We start from the raw sequence: 17663 nt of genomic DNA, 5'->3' as shown, positions 1-17663 counted from the left end.
CAAGAATTGGTCACATTAGTGTTTTATTGGCCACTCTCCTTTATAGACGAGCTGCAATTTCCTAAAATTCTCCCAATAAACGGAAATCGATCATTCACCTTTCCTACTACCAACCTTACATACTCATTCCATTTCATATCGTTTTACAACGTTACGCCTACATATTTAAACGACGTGACTGTGACAAGCACCACACTACTAATGCTGTATCCGGACGTTACACCAATGTTTTTCCTACTCTTATGCATTAAATTACATTTTTATGTATCTAGATCAAGCTACAATTTCTTACACTACCTCCTGGTTACTCAACAACGACACCTTCCCGTTCACAGCATCATCAGCAAACAGCCAAAAACTGCTGCTCACCCTATCCCTCAGATCATTTAGGAGGTGCGATAATAAAGTAATGAGACTGATTTTCTCTGCAAGATGTGGCAACCCTGCAGGCTTGTGTAGGCACAATATCTTTAACCTTGGTCTATAACCTACTTCTAGTCCAAGCGGCACATAGATGCAACTGCTCAGTCGTGAGTTGTGCTGTAATAAGTTAACACGCGTTTGTGTCTCTCGTCATGGAAATGGAACAGCATAATATTGCCCAACGGTATGCCATTTCTTTTTGCGTTAAATTGGGTGAAAACGCTACGACAACTTACGGTAAGCTTCAGAAAGCTTTTGGAGAGGAGGTTATATCAAGAGCTCAAGATTTTCGTGGCATAAAATTTTTAGTGAAGGCAGAACGAATGGTGAAGGTGAAGGCCGCAGTGGACGACCATCAACCTCACAGAGGGATGTCAACTTGGCCAGGGTGCGTGAACTAGTACAATGTGATCGAAGATTATCCGTGAATATGATTGCAAAAGGACTCAACATCAATCGAGAAACGGTTCGTCTAATAATAACCGAAGATCTAGGTATGAGAAAGATTTGTGCCAAAATGGTTCCCAAAAATCTTACGCCACAACAGCGAGAAACACGGAAAAATGTGGCAGCCGATCTGTTAGAGCAAATGGAAATCAATCCAGAATTGTTGAGCTGTGTTATCACTGGTGATGAAAGTTGGTTTTTTCAGTACGATCCAGAGACAAAACGCCAAAGTTCGCAATGGTGCTCAAAGGGATCACCCAGACCAGAAAAAGCTCGCATGTCAAAGTCGAAAGTGAAATGCATGCTTGTGTGCTTCTTTGATTTGAAGGGAATTGTTCATAAAGAGTGGGTGCCTCCTGAACAAACAGTTAACCAATCTTATTACAAGGAAATTTTAGAAAGACTTCGTAAAAGAGTTCTTCGTGTCCGTGCCAACATTGCTGATAATTGGATTCTGCATCACGATAATGTGCCATCCCATACTGCTGTCAGTACAGCAATTTTTAACCTCAAAACAAATTTCAGCACTACCACAGCCATCGTATTCACCAGATATCGCTCCGTGCGACTTTTTTCTATTTTCACGGCGGTCAAGGGACACCATGTTCAAACAACACAAGATGTCCAAAAAGCTGTAACGGGGGTCTTGGAGGATATTACAGAAGATGAGTTCAAGAAATGTTACCATCAATGGCAGAAGCGCTGGAAAAAGGGTGTGGAATCAGAAGGGAACTACTTTGAAGGAGACATCACTAAACTTGACTAAAACGGTAAGCAACATTTTTTTTTTTTCACACCAGTCTCATTACTTTATTGTCGCACCTCGCACATATGCAGAGAATAATAGCGATCTTGTCACACTTTACTGAGGCACTCCCTACGATACCCTTGTCAGTCAGTCAGGTAGGTAATGTCTTCCATTTCAGTGATAGCATTGTCACTTCCTGTGGCTTGACGAGCAAAAATTGACAACGGCACGCGCCACTTCGCGCCTGACGTGACTGTACCTCGTAACGTTGATAGGTTCCTTGACTTCGTCCTTCATGAGCTATCGTGCCGTTGAGCAAAGTCTCACGCACCCAGTGTCGAAATACGTGAGCTACCAGCGAGGCCAATTATGTGACATAGTGCACCAATGATTAGCAATAAAAAATTTATTCGCGAACCTGGACCAATTCTCGGCACAGCTACACTTTTAAAACTGTCTGAAGAAGGGTCTCCAGCTCTGCTCTCACTTGCAAGCCAGGGTTAAATTTATATGTTCCGAAAGAACAGATACCATCTTCATATATATATATATATATATATATAAGTTAATGCTCACCGGCCATTCGACCTTCTTCTTCTGTGCGGATGTACAAACAGTGCCCGAACTGTTACGGGAATCGGCAAAAAGCCACGAGTAATGAGTATAATGGGCAGGGGAACTGTGAATATAGTACAGGACAATAAGCTGCAAATGTGGGTCTCACGGGAAGCGTGCCAGAGATAAGTCCCTGCAGTCGCGCTATCCTCTGTGTCCTCGGTGGCTCAGATGGGAGCCGGCACGGTATCTCAGCGTGTTCGGTCAGAGAGATAGTTGGCTTCTGTAATAAAAAAAAAACTGAGTGGAAGGATCAACAAAAACGAACTTGAACGGATGTCATGTGACGTCCGCAAGGACCAAACGACAACGATAAAAAAAAAGAGCGTCTGCCATGTAAGCAGGAGATCCAGGGTTCGAGTCCCAGTCGAGGCACACATTTTCAACTGCCCCGTTGACTTATATCAACCCCTGAATGCAGCTAGAGGTATTCATTTCATTGTAATTTCAAGGTTAAATTTGTCGTTATATAGGATGATCGAAAACTTGCGGATCATCAAAAAGTAATCAAGCGTATGTCTGTTTTTTAACATGCGTTTTATTTCATAACCTCACACACATTGTTTATAACATTTGCACACCATTCTTGCCTTGTTCAGTGACGCGTGTACGAAATCGCTTTACCATATCTGAGGCCACTCTAAGTAGTATGTTAGCGCTTATGTTGTTAATATAATTTGTTATATTAATCTTGAGTTCCATCCTTCTTTCTAGGAGCCTGGAAACGTTACAGCGGGTGAGAGTTGGGCCATAATCCTCTAAGAGGTGATGGCCACTTGAGAAAGGAATTGTTGTATTGGATGGGTGACAAGTGGTACCGTTCTTCTGCAACAAACAGTAACATTCATCTGCCTCAAGAAGCAAAATAAGCTGCCTAATGATCTCTTGGTGCACAACATTGTATAATGTAGTTTCAAAGGAAATACTGCCAACTATTCGATGACGCGCTATGACGCGATATATGGCACACCATACTCCAACTTCCTAACACTGGAACGTGTGTTCGTGAAAGGCATCCGGATTTTCGATTAACCAAATTCTTGTGTTTTGACTACTGACGCATTCACTAAGGGGAACCCACGCCTCGTCAGTGACAAAATAACGGTCCAGTTCTGCGATTCCATGGATGTCAACAGATGTACTAAGGCACACCCAGTACTCTTTTTCTGTATCTGGCTTCTTCAACTCCTGCACACGACGAGAACGATATGCATGAGATTTTAACTTCTGCATCGCTTTCCGAGATTGGAAAGATAACTTTCTCAAACTTTTTTAAGGCGAACGGCAGTGCCACGTATCTCAGCCAGTTTGGCGTCCGTGAAAGTGTCCGGTCTCCCGGTTCTCTTCTTGTCTGCAACTGATCGGCGTTCCTGGAAACGGGCGACTTATCTCGTTATTGTTGAATTGTTCGGCACTGCGGCATTTGGGTAATTCCCACGAAATGCATTTACAACGTGTACATACCAACGGCTGTGCAAAATACTGATCAACAATGAAAACTCGTCTCTCTCGGGAAAACAATATGTTTGCCAAGCAGTGAACTGTGCTGTACAAAAGACGTCATGTGACCTCTACCCGTTACAGTAGCGTCTTCGTTTCTTGTCGGTAATGCGCTTAGTGCTGTCTTGCGGTGAGTGACCCAATGAAGTCGTTGCATCTCCTATTTACAGTCACATTTATTTTCTTGTTCACGACTTTTCTTTCGCACCGTATATATAATTTTACGAAATTGTGACCGTCATCGTCTTACTGATGGTTTGTTTGGGCAATGAGACTCGGTTATTTACTCGGCTCCGAAACTCCCCATGATCAGTATACAGAAAAATACAGTTTTTGAAACGTTTTTGTTTAATCACGTGAACCAGTCGCTAGCGGTTGTAGCGGCGTAACAAGTATGATTCAAATGGCTCTGAGCACTATGGGACTTAACATCTGTGGTCATCAGTCCCCTAGAACCAAGAACTACTTAAACCTAACTAGCCTAAGGACATCACACACATCTATGCCCGAGGCAGGATTCGAACCTGCGACCGGAGCGGTCGCGCGGTTCCAGACTGAAGCGCCTAGAACCGCTCGGCCACACCGGACGACAACAAGTATGATCGGGAGACCAAATCGAACATATATCTTAATGAACCTGGCAATTCCAAACTTTAAATTCGACATTTCAGTACGTAAATTAATTTTATTTTTCATTTTTTTCCGTTGTTCCTCAGTTGCTTCAAAATTCATGCAGCCTGTTCAACTAAAACGAAAAGCAGATTGCTTTTTGTCATACGCGTTTCGCTTCTTTCATTTATGAAGCATCTTCAGTGTCCTTAATATATGTTTGTTTTTATGTATATAATACACTCCTGGAAATGGAAAAAAGAACACATTGACACCGGTGTGTCAGACCCACCATACTTGCTCCGGACACTGCAAGAGGGCTGTACAAGCAATGATCACACGCATGGCACAGCGGACACACCAGGAACCGCGGTGTTGACCGTCGAATGGCGCTAGCTGCGCAGCATTTGTGCACCGCCGCCATCAGTGTCAGCCAGTTTGCCGTGGCATACGGAGCTCCATCGCAGTCTTTAACACTGGTAGCATGCCACGACAGCGTGGACGTGAACCGTATGTGCAGTTGACGGACTTTGAGCGAGGGCGTATAGTGGGCATGCGGGAGGCCGGGTGGACGTACCGCCGAATTGCTCAACACGTGGGGCGTGAGGTCTCCACAGTACATCGATGTTGTCGCCAGTGGTCGGCGGAAGGTGCACGTGCCCGTCGACCTGGGACCGGACCGCAGCGACGCACGGATGCACGCCAAGACCGTAGGATCCTACGCAGTGCCGTAGGGGACCGGACCGCCACTTCCCAGCAAATTAGGGACACTGTTGCTCCTGGGGTATCGGCGAGGACCTTTCGCAACCGTCTCCATGAAGCTGGGCTACGGTCCCGCACACCGTTAGGCCGTCTTCCGCTCACGCCCCAACATCGTGCAGCCCGCCTCCAGTGGTGTCGCGACAGGCGTGAATGGAGGGACGAATGGAGACGTGTCATCTTCAGCGATGAGAGTCGCTTCTGCCTTGGTGCCAATGATGGTCGTATGCGTGTTTGGCGCCGTGCAGGTGAGCGCCACAATCAGGACTGCATACGACCGAGGCACACAGGGCCAACACCCGGCATCATGGTGTGGGGAGCGATCTCCTACACTGGCCGTAAACCACTGGTGATCGTCGAGGGGACACTGAATAGTGCACGGTACATCCAAACCGTCATCGAACCCATCGTTCTACCATTCCTAGACCGGCAAGGGAACTTGCTGTTCCAACAGGACAATGCACGTCCGCATGTATCCCGTGACACCCAACGTGCTCTAGAAGGTGTAAGTCAACTACCCTGGCCAGCAAGATCTCCGGATCTGTCCCCCATTGAGCATGTTTGGGACTGGGTGAAGCGTCGTCTCACGCGGTCTGCACGTCCAGCACGAACGCTGGTCCAACTGAGGTGCCAGGTGGAAATGGCATGGCAAGCCGTTCCACAGGACTACATCCAGCATCTCTACGATCGTCTCCATGGGAGAATAGCAGCCTGCATTGCTGCGAAAGGTGGATATACACTGTATTAGTGCCGACATTGTGCATGCTCTGTTGCCTGTGTCTATGTGCCTGTGGTTCTGTCAGTGTGATCATGTGATCCGGAAGGCGTTCGATACAGTTCCGCACTGTCGCCTGATAAACAAAGTAAGAGCCTACGGAATATCAGACCAGCTGTGTGGCTGGATTGAAGAGTTTTTAGCAAACAGAACACAGCATGTTGTTATCAATGGAGAGACATCTACAGACGTTAAAGTAACCTCTGGCGTGCCACAGGGGAGTGTTATGGGACCATTGCTTTTCACAATATATATAAATGACCTAGTAGATAGTGTCGGAAGTTCCATGCGGCTTTTCGCGGATGATGCTGTAGTATACAGAGAAGTTGCAGCATTAGAAAATTGTAGCGAAATGCAGGAAGATCTGCAGCGGATAGGCACTTGGTGCAGGGAGTGGAAACTGACCCTTAACATAGACAAATGTAATGTATTGCGAATACATAGAAAGAAGGATCCTTTATTGTATGATTATATGATAGCGGAACAAACACTGGTAGCAGTTACTTCTGTAAAATATCTGGGAGTATGCGTGCGGAACGATTTGAAGTGGAATGATCATATAAAATTAATTGTTGGTAAGGCGGGTACCAGGTTGAGATTCATTGGGAGAGTGCTTAGAAAATGTAGTCCATCAACAAAGGAGGTGGCTTACAAAACACTCGTTCGACCTATACTTGAGTATTGCTCATCAGTGTGGGATCCGTACCAGATCGGTCTGACGGAGGAGATAGAGAAGATCCAAAGAAGAGCGGCGCGTTTCGTCACAGGGTTATTTGGTAACCGTGATAGCGTTACGGAGATGTTTAATAAACTCAAGTGGCAGACTCTGCAAGAGAGGCGCACTGCATCGCGGTGTAGCTTGCTCGCCAGGTTTCGAGAGGGTGCGTTTCTGGATGAGGTATCGAATATATTGCTTCCCCCTACTTATACCTCCCGAGGAGATCACGAATGTAAAATTAGAGAGATTAGTGCGCGCACGGAGGCTTTCAGACAGTCGTTCTTCCCGCGAACCATACGCGACTGGAACAGGAAAGGGAGGTAATGACAGTGGCACGTAAAGTGCCCTCCGCCACACACCGTTGGGTGGCTTGCGGAGTATCAATGTAGATGTAGATGTAGATGTATCTGACCCCAGGAATGTGTCAATAAAGTTTCCCCTTCCTGGGACAATGAATTCACGGTGTTCTTATTTCAATTTCCAGGAGTGTACATGAATTATGCAGTAGACACAAATTTGTTACTATTTTACGTTTTCTCTCGTTATTTCCTTGTTTATCAGCTCAGAAACTATTTTCGCAGCACAGTTTATTCAGTAACAGTTTCAAACACTGACAACAACTACTACTCAACTCCCGCTCCCAAATACGATCCTGCTCAGCGAAACATATTTCTGTTTAACTCACCGCTCTTTTTATCAACAACTGTCCTAATACAAACACTCAGTCAACATTATAACCGACTGTTTCCGACCGACAGGTATTTTTTGCTTATAATTTGCATCGCCAAGCAATAGAAGTTAGATGTAACATAAGGCACACTTTCGGTTAGAACAAAAAGTTACTTGACAAACCATCCATCTCTTTCATACCGATAATTTGACATATTTAGTCAGTCAACTGTTATGTGATAAAAGCGATTATTAATCAAATTGCGAGCATATCGAATATCGTCTCAGTTGTGTGACTGGATTCGTGATTTTCTCTCAGAGAGGTTACAGTTCATTGTGACAGACGATAAAATCATCGAGTAGAACAGAAGTGATACCTGGCGTTCCGCAAGGTAATGTCATAGGCCCTCTGCTGTTCCTGATTTACATAAATGATCTAGGTAATAATCTGAGCAGCCTCCTTAGATTGTTTGCAGATGACGCTGTAATTTACCGTCTAGTAAAATCATCAGACGATCAATTCTAATTACAAAATGGCCTAGAGAGAATTTCTGTATGGTGCGAAAAGTGGCAGTTGGCACTAAACAAAGAAAAGTGCGAGGGCATCCACATAAGTACTACAAGAAATCCGATAAATTTTGGGTATACGATAAATCGCACGAATCTAAGGGCTGTCAATTCGACTAAACACCTAGGAATTACAATTACGAGCAACTTAAATTGGAAAGACCACATAGATAATATTGTGGGGAAGGCGAAACAAAGACTGTGCTTTGTTGGCAGAGCACTTAGAAAATGTGCAAACTTTTAAGAGACAGCCTACATTACACTTTTCCGTCCTCTGCTGGAATATTGCTGCACGGTATGGGATCCTTACCAAGTAGAATTGACGGAGAACATCGAAAAAGTGCAAAGAAGGGCAGCTCGTTTCGTATTATCGCGCAATAGGGGTGAGAGTGTCACTGATATGACACGCGAGTTGGCGTGGCAGTCACTGAAACAAAGACGGTTTTCTTTGCGGCGAGATCTATTTACGAAATTTCAATCACCAACTTTCTCTTCCGAATGCGAAAATATTTTGTTGACACCCACCTACGTAGGGAGAAATGGTCATCATAATAAAATAAGAGAAATCAGAGCTCGAACGGGAAGATTTAGGTGTTCCTTTTTCCCACCCGCCATTCGAGAGTGAAATGGTATGAAAATGGTTCGATGAACCCTCCGCCAGGCACGTAAGTGTGAATTGCAGAGTAACCATGTAGATGTATATGTAGAAGTTTTCGCTTTCACTTTTCTTTTTCCAGGTTATTCTTAGGTGCTCTGTTTTTGGTGGCGTGAGGGAGGGAGAGATGACCAGTCCACGGTTCGATGCGACCTACCATGACTTCCTCTCCTATGCCAACCTCTTCAATTCAGAGTAGCACTTACGCCCAACTTCCTCAATCATTTGCTGGATGTATTCCAATCTCTGGCTTCACTTACAATTTTTACCCTCTATATAGGTTCCTCTGATTTTTTAGCAGATGTCCTGTTGTCCTGTCCTTCTTCTCGTCAATGTTTTCCACACACTTCTATCGTCGCCGATTCTGCGGAGAATATCCTCAGTTCCTATCTTATCAGTCCACATACCACATTTAAAACTCTTCGATTCTCTTCTCTCTTCTCCCAAAGTTCGTGATTCACTTCCATAATATTCTCAGAAATTTATTCTTCAAATTAAGGGTTGCATTTGACGCTAGTACACTACTTTTGGCCAGGAATGCACTCTCTGTCTGCGCTAGTATGATTTTTATGTTATCCTTCATCCGTCCGTACCCGCTAATTTTGTTCTATGGTTGCAGAATTCCACGATAGCCGGCCGCGGTGGTCTCGCGGTTAAGGCGCTTGGTCCGGAACCGCGCGACTGCTACGGTCGCAGGTTCGAATCCTGCCTCGGGCATGGATGTGTGTGATGTCCTTAGGTTAGTTAGGTTTAAGTAGTTCTAAGTTCTAGGGGACTGATGACCACAGATGTTAAGTCCCATAGTGCTCAGAGCCATTTAAATTCCACGATAATCGTATTCGCATTTGCGGTGAGATGTGGAAGTTTAGATAGGTCCGGCGACCGCTCGCGTCAAGGGTAAATCCGGTTTCGATTCTCGGTCCCGCACAAATTTTCATTGTCACCAATGCACAGTCTAGCCAAAGTTTAGCCATGTTCGCAAATGCGAATTTGATTATCGTATAGCTTAAGATTAACGTCTCCACGGTGCTACCGTCTATCTGGTTGGATTCCAAAGGTCGTAAAATCTCTGCTTCAGTTAAAAGATTGAGAAGGGATCTGTCCGCAGTGCAACGATCCCCGCAGCGCGCGATGGCGAAATGGACACTGGTCACTCACCGCGTTGTGTGTGTCAACGGCGCCACGGAAGATTTCAAACAGCCGGCCTCGCGCGCTTGCTTATGCTGCAGGTCTGAACGCTTGCTAAGAAGTTTCGACACGTTTGGCGATAAATATAGACGGCTCCGGTGGGTCGACGACGGCCGCTGTGTGGCCACCAGGGTGTGCTGCGTCACCTGCACTACGGAACTCGTCTGCATTTTTAAAAACGGTCTGGCCAGTTTCCCTGTCTTCTTCTGTCAATTGTAAATGGTCGCCGGTTATATAATGCCACTAACTTACAAGAAAGTGTTACGAACTTTATACAGGTTATTCGGAAATCTCCGTTACAAACTTCTACGACCTATAGTGGGGAGTGGCACATAATATTTTGAACAAGAACCCATGTCCGGAAACGTACCGTTTCCGTTCCATGATAGTTTCAATTAACATGCTTAACTCATTCACTTATGCTTGAGGAATTGAATTAGGCTTCATGGCCGGCCGCAACGGCCGAGCGGTTCTAGGCGCTTCAGTCCGGAACCGCGCTGCTGCTACGGTCGCAGGTTCGAATCCCGCCTCGGGCATGGTTGTGTGTGATGTCCTTAGGCTAATTAGGTTTAAGTAGTTCTAAGTCTAGGGGACTGATGACCTCAGATGTTAAGTCCCATAGTGCTTAGAGCCATTTTTAGGCGTCACACAATACAATTATTAGGTAACAATTCGAAAGGAAGCATAATGAAATATTCATTTATTACTTAAGCATAATTGTTTGTATTAACACGTAAAAAACATTACGCATTTACGTTATTCCGAAGGAAAAAAGAACCCAGCATGCTGTACTTAAAGACAGTATTGATGCATTACAAAAGCGGCTCGATATGGCGACCACCAACGTTATTACAGACACTGTACCTATGAAGCATATTCTGGTACACTCACTCCGTCCCATGTCTCTTCAGTTTCTAGTGCAGCAGCCATAACTCGTGGCAGCAGATCTTCCTCTGTCTCTACGAGAGGCAGACGTTATATGATATCAGGTGACATAAACGTCGTCCAGTATACACTGTTGCATGCCGGGACAAGTGGCTCTGAGACTTTCCTCTTTCCCTCAGAAGACGTGTACTCGTTACACATCTGAATTCAAACCGCCATAAAACGGGAACAGTACGTTTCGGGAGATGAGTTCCTGTTCGAAATATTATGTGCTCACTCCCCTCTGTAAGTCGTAGAAGTTTGTGACGGGAATTTCTGATAATGATGTTTGGTTAGTGGGGCGCTCAAGTGCGCGGTTATCAGCGCCCGTACCAATTCCCAACCTTCACTCACAAGGGAACCTCCCCATCGCACCCCCCTCAGATTTAGTTATAAGTTGGCACAGTGGATAGGCCTTGAAAAACTGAACACAGATAAATCGAGAAAATAGGAAGAAGTTGTGTGGAACTATGAAAAAAATAAGCAAAATATACAAACTGAGTAGTCCATGCGCAAGATAGGCAACATCAAGGACAGTGTGAGCTCAGGAGCGCCGTGGTCCCGTGGTTAGCGTAAGCAGCTGCGGAACGAGAGGTCCTTGGATCAAGTCTTCTCTCGAGTGAAAAGTTTAATTTTTTATTTTCAGACAATTATCAAAGTTCAGGCACTCACACATAATCAACATCGTTCTTCAAAATTCCAGGACATGTTCAGATTTGCTTGGACATATGCAGGATTTGACGGTCTACACACGGAAATTTTGAAAACGTTAAAAACATATGTTTTGACAGAGCACAGGGAAAACTGTGCGACTGTGAAACAGTTGCATTCATTTGTTGCAGTTTATGTGACAAACTCTTATGTTTTCATCACTTTTTTGGGAGTGATTATCACATCCACAAGAAAAACCTAAATCGGGCAAGGTAGAAGGATCTTTTTACCCATTCGCCAAGTGTACAAGTTAGGTGGGTCGACAACATATTCCTGTGTTGTGACGCACATGCCGTAGCCGGCACGGTACGTCAGTGTGCTCGGTCAGAGGGTAAGCCGCCCTCAGTAATAAATTTAAAAAAAACTGAGTTACTAGATCAACAACGAACTTAAAAGGGTGTCATTCGACGTCCGCCTCGATCAGATACAACGAACAAAATGAAATTTAAAAAAAAGTGTCGCATAGAATATATCAGACGTGTTTTCCTGTGGAGGAATCGGTTGACCTATGACCTTGCGATCAAATGTTTTCGGTTCCCATTGGAGAGGCACGTCCTTTCGTCTACTAATCGCACGGTTTTGTGGTGCGGTCGCAAAATACAGACACTGAACTTATTACAGTGAACAGAGGCGTCAATGAACGAACGGACGGACAGATCATAACTTTGCGAAAAAAAAGAAAGTAAACTTTTCACTCGAGGAAAGACTTGAAGCAAGGACCTCTCGTTCCGCAGCTGCTCACGCTAACCACGGGACCACGGCGCTCCTGAACTCACACTGTCCTTGATGTTGCCTATCTTGCGCATAGACTACTCAGTTTGTATATTTTGTTTATTTTTTTCATAGTTCCACACAACTTCTTCCTGTTTTCTCGATTGATCTGTGTTCAATTTTTCAAGGCCTATCCACTGTGCCAACTTATAACTAAATCTGAGGGGGGGTGCGATGGGAAGGTTCCCTTGTCAGTCCATTCTCGCTACTTTCGGGAATGATGATGAAATGATGAGGACAACTCAAACACCCAGTCATCTCGAGGCAGGTGACGGGAATTTCTGAACACTCTGTGTAGATACTTGTTTTGTAAATAAAACTACCTTTTCCTGCTGCTAGGTACTTTATTTATCCCACACGTGTTTCGCCTTCTCCTGTTCTAAGGCATCATCAGTGGGATCTATAACGATACAGTTTTCTTACTTTTAGATTATTGAACAGTTCACTTCGCGATTATTTTGTAAAAAAGTAATTACTTAAGATTTGCTGATCTGCGTTTCCTCGCATCTGGTCTGGAGGTCGCACTACCACTTTTATCACTGCCATATAATCACATCTTTGTGTTCTCGCCTTCCACACAGTGTTCCCCATGTTTCTCACTCTTTTTTGTGGTGGATTACTGTTCTTTTCTCACTCGATACAACTATGCTAACTTCTATTTATGATGAAACTTCCTGGCAGATTAAAACTGTGTGCCCGACCGAGACTCGAGCTCGGGACCTTTGCCTTTCGCGGGCAAGAGCTCTACCATCTGAGCTACCGAAGCACGACTCACGCCCGGTACTCACAGCTTTACTTCTGCCAGTATCTAGTCTCCTACCTTCCAAGCATTACAGAAGCTCTTCTGCGAAGGTTCTTCGGTCGGCACGGTAGCTCAGCGTGTTCGGTCAGAGGGTTAGCTGCCCTATTTAATATTAATAAAAAAAACTGAGTTAATCGATCAACAACGAACCTAAACGGATGTCTTGCGACGTCCGCCCCGAGCAGAGGCAACGAACAAGAGAGAACAAAATGAGATTAAAAAAAAAAAAAAAAGATGGTAGAGCTCTTGCCCGCGAATGGCAAAGGTCCCGAGTTCGAGTCTCGGTCGGGCACACAGTTTTAATCTGCCAGGAAGTTTCATATCAGCGCACACTCCGCTGCAGAGTGAAAATTTCATTCTCAATTTATGATGTTTATACAGTGTGTGTGTGTGTATGAGTGAGTGAGAGAGAGAGAGAGAGAGAGAGAGAGAGAGAGGGATAGATAGAGCCGACGAGGTTTTTTTTCTGTGTAGAATACAAGTGAACTTAATAATCGAGCTAGCAAAGTAAACATGGTGGTTCATTACGTTGCCAGTAGCGAATACTGCTCTCAAAATCTAAGTTTTCACTATTATGTTAAGCAGACTAGCACTGGCAACAAAGGCATTCTTGGCCAAGACAAGTCTACTAGTATCAAACGTAGGCAACAATTTGTGGAAGATATTTCTGAGAATGTACGTATGGAACACAGCATTGTATGGTGGTGAAACAGGACTGTGGGAAAAGCGGAACAAAAGAGAATGGACTGGTAAGGTAAGGAATGAGGACCTTCTCCACAGGATCAGCGAGGAAAAGAATATATCGGAAACGTTGGCAAGAAGAAGGGACAGAATGATGGGACATCTGTTAAGACATCAGGGAATAGAGGGTACCGGAGGTAGCTGTAGAGGGTAAAAACTGTAGGGGAAGACAGACTCTGGAATACGTCCAGCAAATAATTGAGGACGAATGTTCAATCGCTACTCTGCGATGAAAAGGATGGCACAGTGAAGGAATTCACGGCGAGCTGGATCAAACCAGTCAGAAAATTGATGACTCAAAACAAGTTGTTGTAGTCCAAGACTGAACTTTGGATCAGGTCACGCGGGGAATTCTTGAAAATAAGCTTCATTGTATTCATTTATTTAGTAATATGCCTTTCTTAATATTAGTATTATTATTTATTTATGAACTTGTTTATTTTATTATGTTGTATTCCACGTTTTGTTGATGTTATTCATTATACTACAGTGCACTCGATTTCTTAAAATGTGGACTCCAATAAAATTACGTGATAACCGTATGTAGGTACAAGAAAGTACTAATGTAATTGTAACAGTTTCTGTGAAATACATTCTGCGTCTCATTTCCTTGTGTCGTAATTTGATTGGATCCTTTACGTCTTTACAAATTTAGGGCTTTGCTGATAGTAAACAGCAAAAATAAGAAAAATGCTACTCAGTACAAAAGAAATAATGAAAAAGCAGAAATGAATATAATTGTTTCAATCACGCGCTTTTTATGCTATATTCCGGCTTTCCTTAACGTCGCATTATGTTCTTGGCTGTAGGGATCTAATCGAAAGTAATTATACTTTAATAACACTGTCAACTACTTTATCTGAAGAGTCGATTTACGTACTCTTTTAACTTGGTGGTTTCAATCGTGCTGTACAAAATGAAAATATGGAATACAATAATATTTTTTCACTTAACGAAACATATTTTCAATATTTAAGATGTCAGTATGGGTTGCAATAATTTTCTAAACACATATTTTGTCGATATGACTCTATACCTAATTGGGGAAGTGTGTAAAGACTGTGCTGAACATTTTTAGGGTTCGCCGACAGTTGTCTGACACTGTTATGTCAAAGGGTATAAGTACACTACAAACTGTAGGTCTCATTACCAAATACAGAAATGACATTAAATTTACTAATGCATCTGGAATACAGTAATTATTGCTATTTCTAAGCTGTTAAAAACAAAAAGTAGCCATTTGAGTATAGCATGTGGGGTACATAGCTGTAATTATTTTGAAAAACATTTTAATCGATACGATGAAAGTTTTTTCAGCTTTAAGACCGATTTTCTCTCAGTCAAAACAACAAAAAGTTTTTTAGGCTATTGAAGTACGCAGAGATACTTTTTAATCTGAAAAACAGTTGGGATAAAAATTAGGAAACATGAAAATAAACGAAGCAACTTATGTTGGTCAAGCGGTGCGTTAAGGGATAAATATAATCATCATCATCATCAAGACTGATTATGCCTTTCAGCGTTCAGTCTGGAGCATAGCCCCCCCTTATACAGTCCCTCCATGATCCCCTATTCAGTGCTAACATTGATGCCTCTTCTGATGTTAAACCTATTACTTCAAAATCATTCTTAACCGAATCCAGGTACCTTCTCCTCGGTCTGCCCCGACTCCTCCTACTCTCTACTGCTGAATCCATGAGTGTCTTGGGTAACCTTGCTTCTCCCATGCGCGTAACATGACCCCACCATCTAAGCCTGTTCGCCCTGACTGCTACATCTATAGAGGTAATTCCCAGTTTTTCTTTGATTTCCTCATTGTGGACACCCTCCTGCCATTGTTCCCATCTTCTAGTACCTGCAATCATCCTAGCTACTTTCATATCCGTAACCTCAACCTTGTTGATAAGGTAACCTGAATCAACCCCGCTTTCGCTCCCATACAACAAAGTTGGTCGAAAGATTGAACGGTGCACAGATAACTTAGTCTTGGTACTGACTTCCTTCTTGCAGGAGAGAGTAGATCGTAGCTCGGCGCTCACTGCATTAGCTTTGCTACACCTCGCTTCCAGTTCTTTCACTATGTTGCCATTCTGTGAGAATATGCATCCTAAGTACTTAAAACCGTCCACCTGTTCTAACTTTGTTCATCCTATTTGGCACTCAATCCGTTTATATTTCTTTCCCACTGGCATTACTTTCGTTTTGGAGATGCTAATCTTCATACCATAGTCCTTACATTTCTGATCTGGCTCTGAAATATTACTTTGCAAACTTTCAGTCGAATCTGCCATCACAACTAAGCCATCCGAATATGCGAGACTGCTTATTTTGTGTTCACGTATCTTAATCTCACCCAGCCAGTCTATTGTTTTCAACATATGATCCATAAATAATATGAACAACAGTGGAAACAGGTTGCAGCCTTGTCTTACCCCTGAAACTACTCTGAACCATGAACTCAATTTACCGTCAATTCTAACTGCTGCCTGACTATCCATGTAATGACCTTTAATTGCTTGCAAAAGTTTGGCTCCTATTCCATAATCTTGTAGAACAGACAATAACTTCCTCCTAGGAACCCGGTCATATGCCTTTTCTAGATCTATAAAGCATAGATACAATTCCCTGTTCCACTCATAACACTTTTCCATTATTTGCCGTAAGCTAAAGATCTGGTCCTGACAACCACCAAGAGGCCTAAACCCACACTGATTTTCATCCAATTGGTCCTCAACTAATACTCGCACTTTCCTTTCAACAATACCTGAGAAGATTTTACCCACAACGCTGATTAAAGAGATACCTCTGTAGTTGTTACAATCTTTTCTGTTTCCATGTTTAAATATTGGTGTGATTACTGCTTTTGTCCAGTCTGATGGAACCTGTCCCGACTCCCAGGCCATTTCAACTATCCTGTGTAGCCATTTAAGACCTGACATTCCACTGTATTTGATGAGTTCCGACTTAATTTCATCCACCCCAGCCGCTTTATTGCACTGCAATCTATTGACCATTTTTTCCACTTCCTCAAATGTGATCCTATTTCCATCATCATTCCTATCCCATTCTACCTCGAAATCTGAAACATTACTGATCGCATTTTCACCTACATAGGGTTCCCGGGTTCGATTCCCGGCGGGGTCAGGGATTTTCTCTGCCTCGTGATGGCTGGGTGTTGTGTTCTGTCCTTAGGTTAGTTAGGTTTAAGTAGTTCTAAGTTCTAGGGGACTGATGACCATAGATGTTAAGCCCCATAGTGCTCAGAGCCATTTGAACCATTTTTCACCTACATTGAGCAACTCTTCAAAATATTCCCTCCATCTGCCCAAGGCATCCACAGGATTCACCAGCAGTTTTCCTGACCTGTCCAAGATACTTGTCATTTCCTTCTTACCTCCCTTTCGAAGACTGCTAATTACACTCCAGAATGGTTTTCCAGCAGCTTGACCCATAGTCTCCAACCTGTTTCCAAAGTCTTTCCACGATTTCTTCCTGGATGCTGCAATTATCTGTTTGGCTTTGTTTCTTTCTTCAACATAACTTTCTCTGTCTACCTGGGTTCTGGTATGTAGCCATTTTTGATACGCCTTCTTTTTCCTTTTACAGGCTGCCTTGACTGTATCATTCCACCAAGCTGTTTGCTTCATCCTCCCTTTACACACTACTGTTCCAAGACATTCTTTAGCTACTTCTAGTACTGTGTCCCTGTACCTTGTCCATTCCTTTTCCAATGACTGTAATTGACTACGTTCAACTAACTGGTACCTTTCTGAGATCGCTGTTATGTACTTGTGCCTGATTTCCTTATCCTGAAGTTTCTCCACTCTTATCCTCCTACATATGGACCTGACCTCCTGCACTTTCGGCCTCACAATCCCAATTTCACTGCAGATTAAATAATGATCAGTGTCATCAAAGAATCCCCTGAATACACGTGTATCCCTCACAGCCTTCCTGAATTCCTGATCTGTTATTATATAGTCAATGACAGATCTGGTTCCCCTGCCTTCCCAAGTATACCGGTGAATGTTCTCATGTTTA

At 43.5% G+C, this 17663-nt stretch overlaps 1 protein-coding gene across 1 annotated transcript in view; it reads left to right on the top strand.

Moving 5' to 3' along the window:
- Positions 1-17663, top strand: part of LOC126484757 (monocarboxylate transporter 9) — a 694178-nt gene that overhangs the window by 472376 nt on the left and 204139 nt on the right. The gene's annotated exons all lie outside the window — the stretch shown is intronic.

This window comes from Schistocerca serialis, chromosome 6, assembly GCF_023864345.2.
Source record: "Schistocerca serialis cubense isolate TAMUIC-IGC-003099 chromosome 6, iqSchSeri2.2, whole genome shotgun sequence".
NCBI lineage: Eukaryota > Metazoa > Arthropoda > Insecta > Orthoptera > Acrididae > Schistocerca > Schistocerca serialis.
Note: the sequence above shows the minus strand (reverse complement) of the source record. Positions and strands in the feature narration are given on the sequence as shown.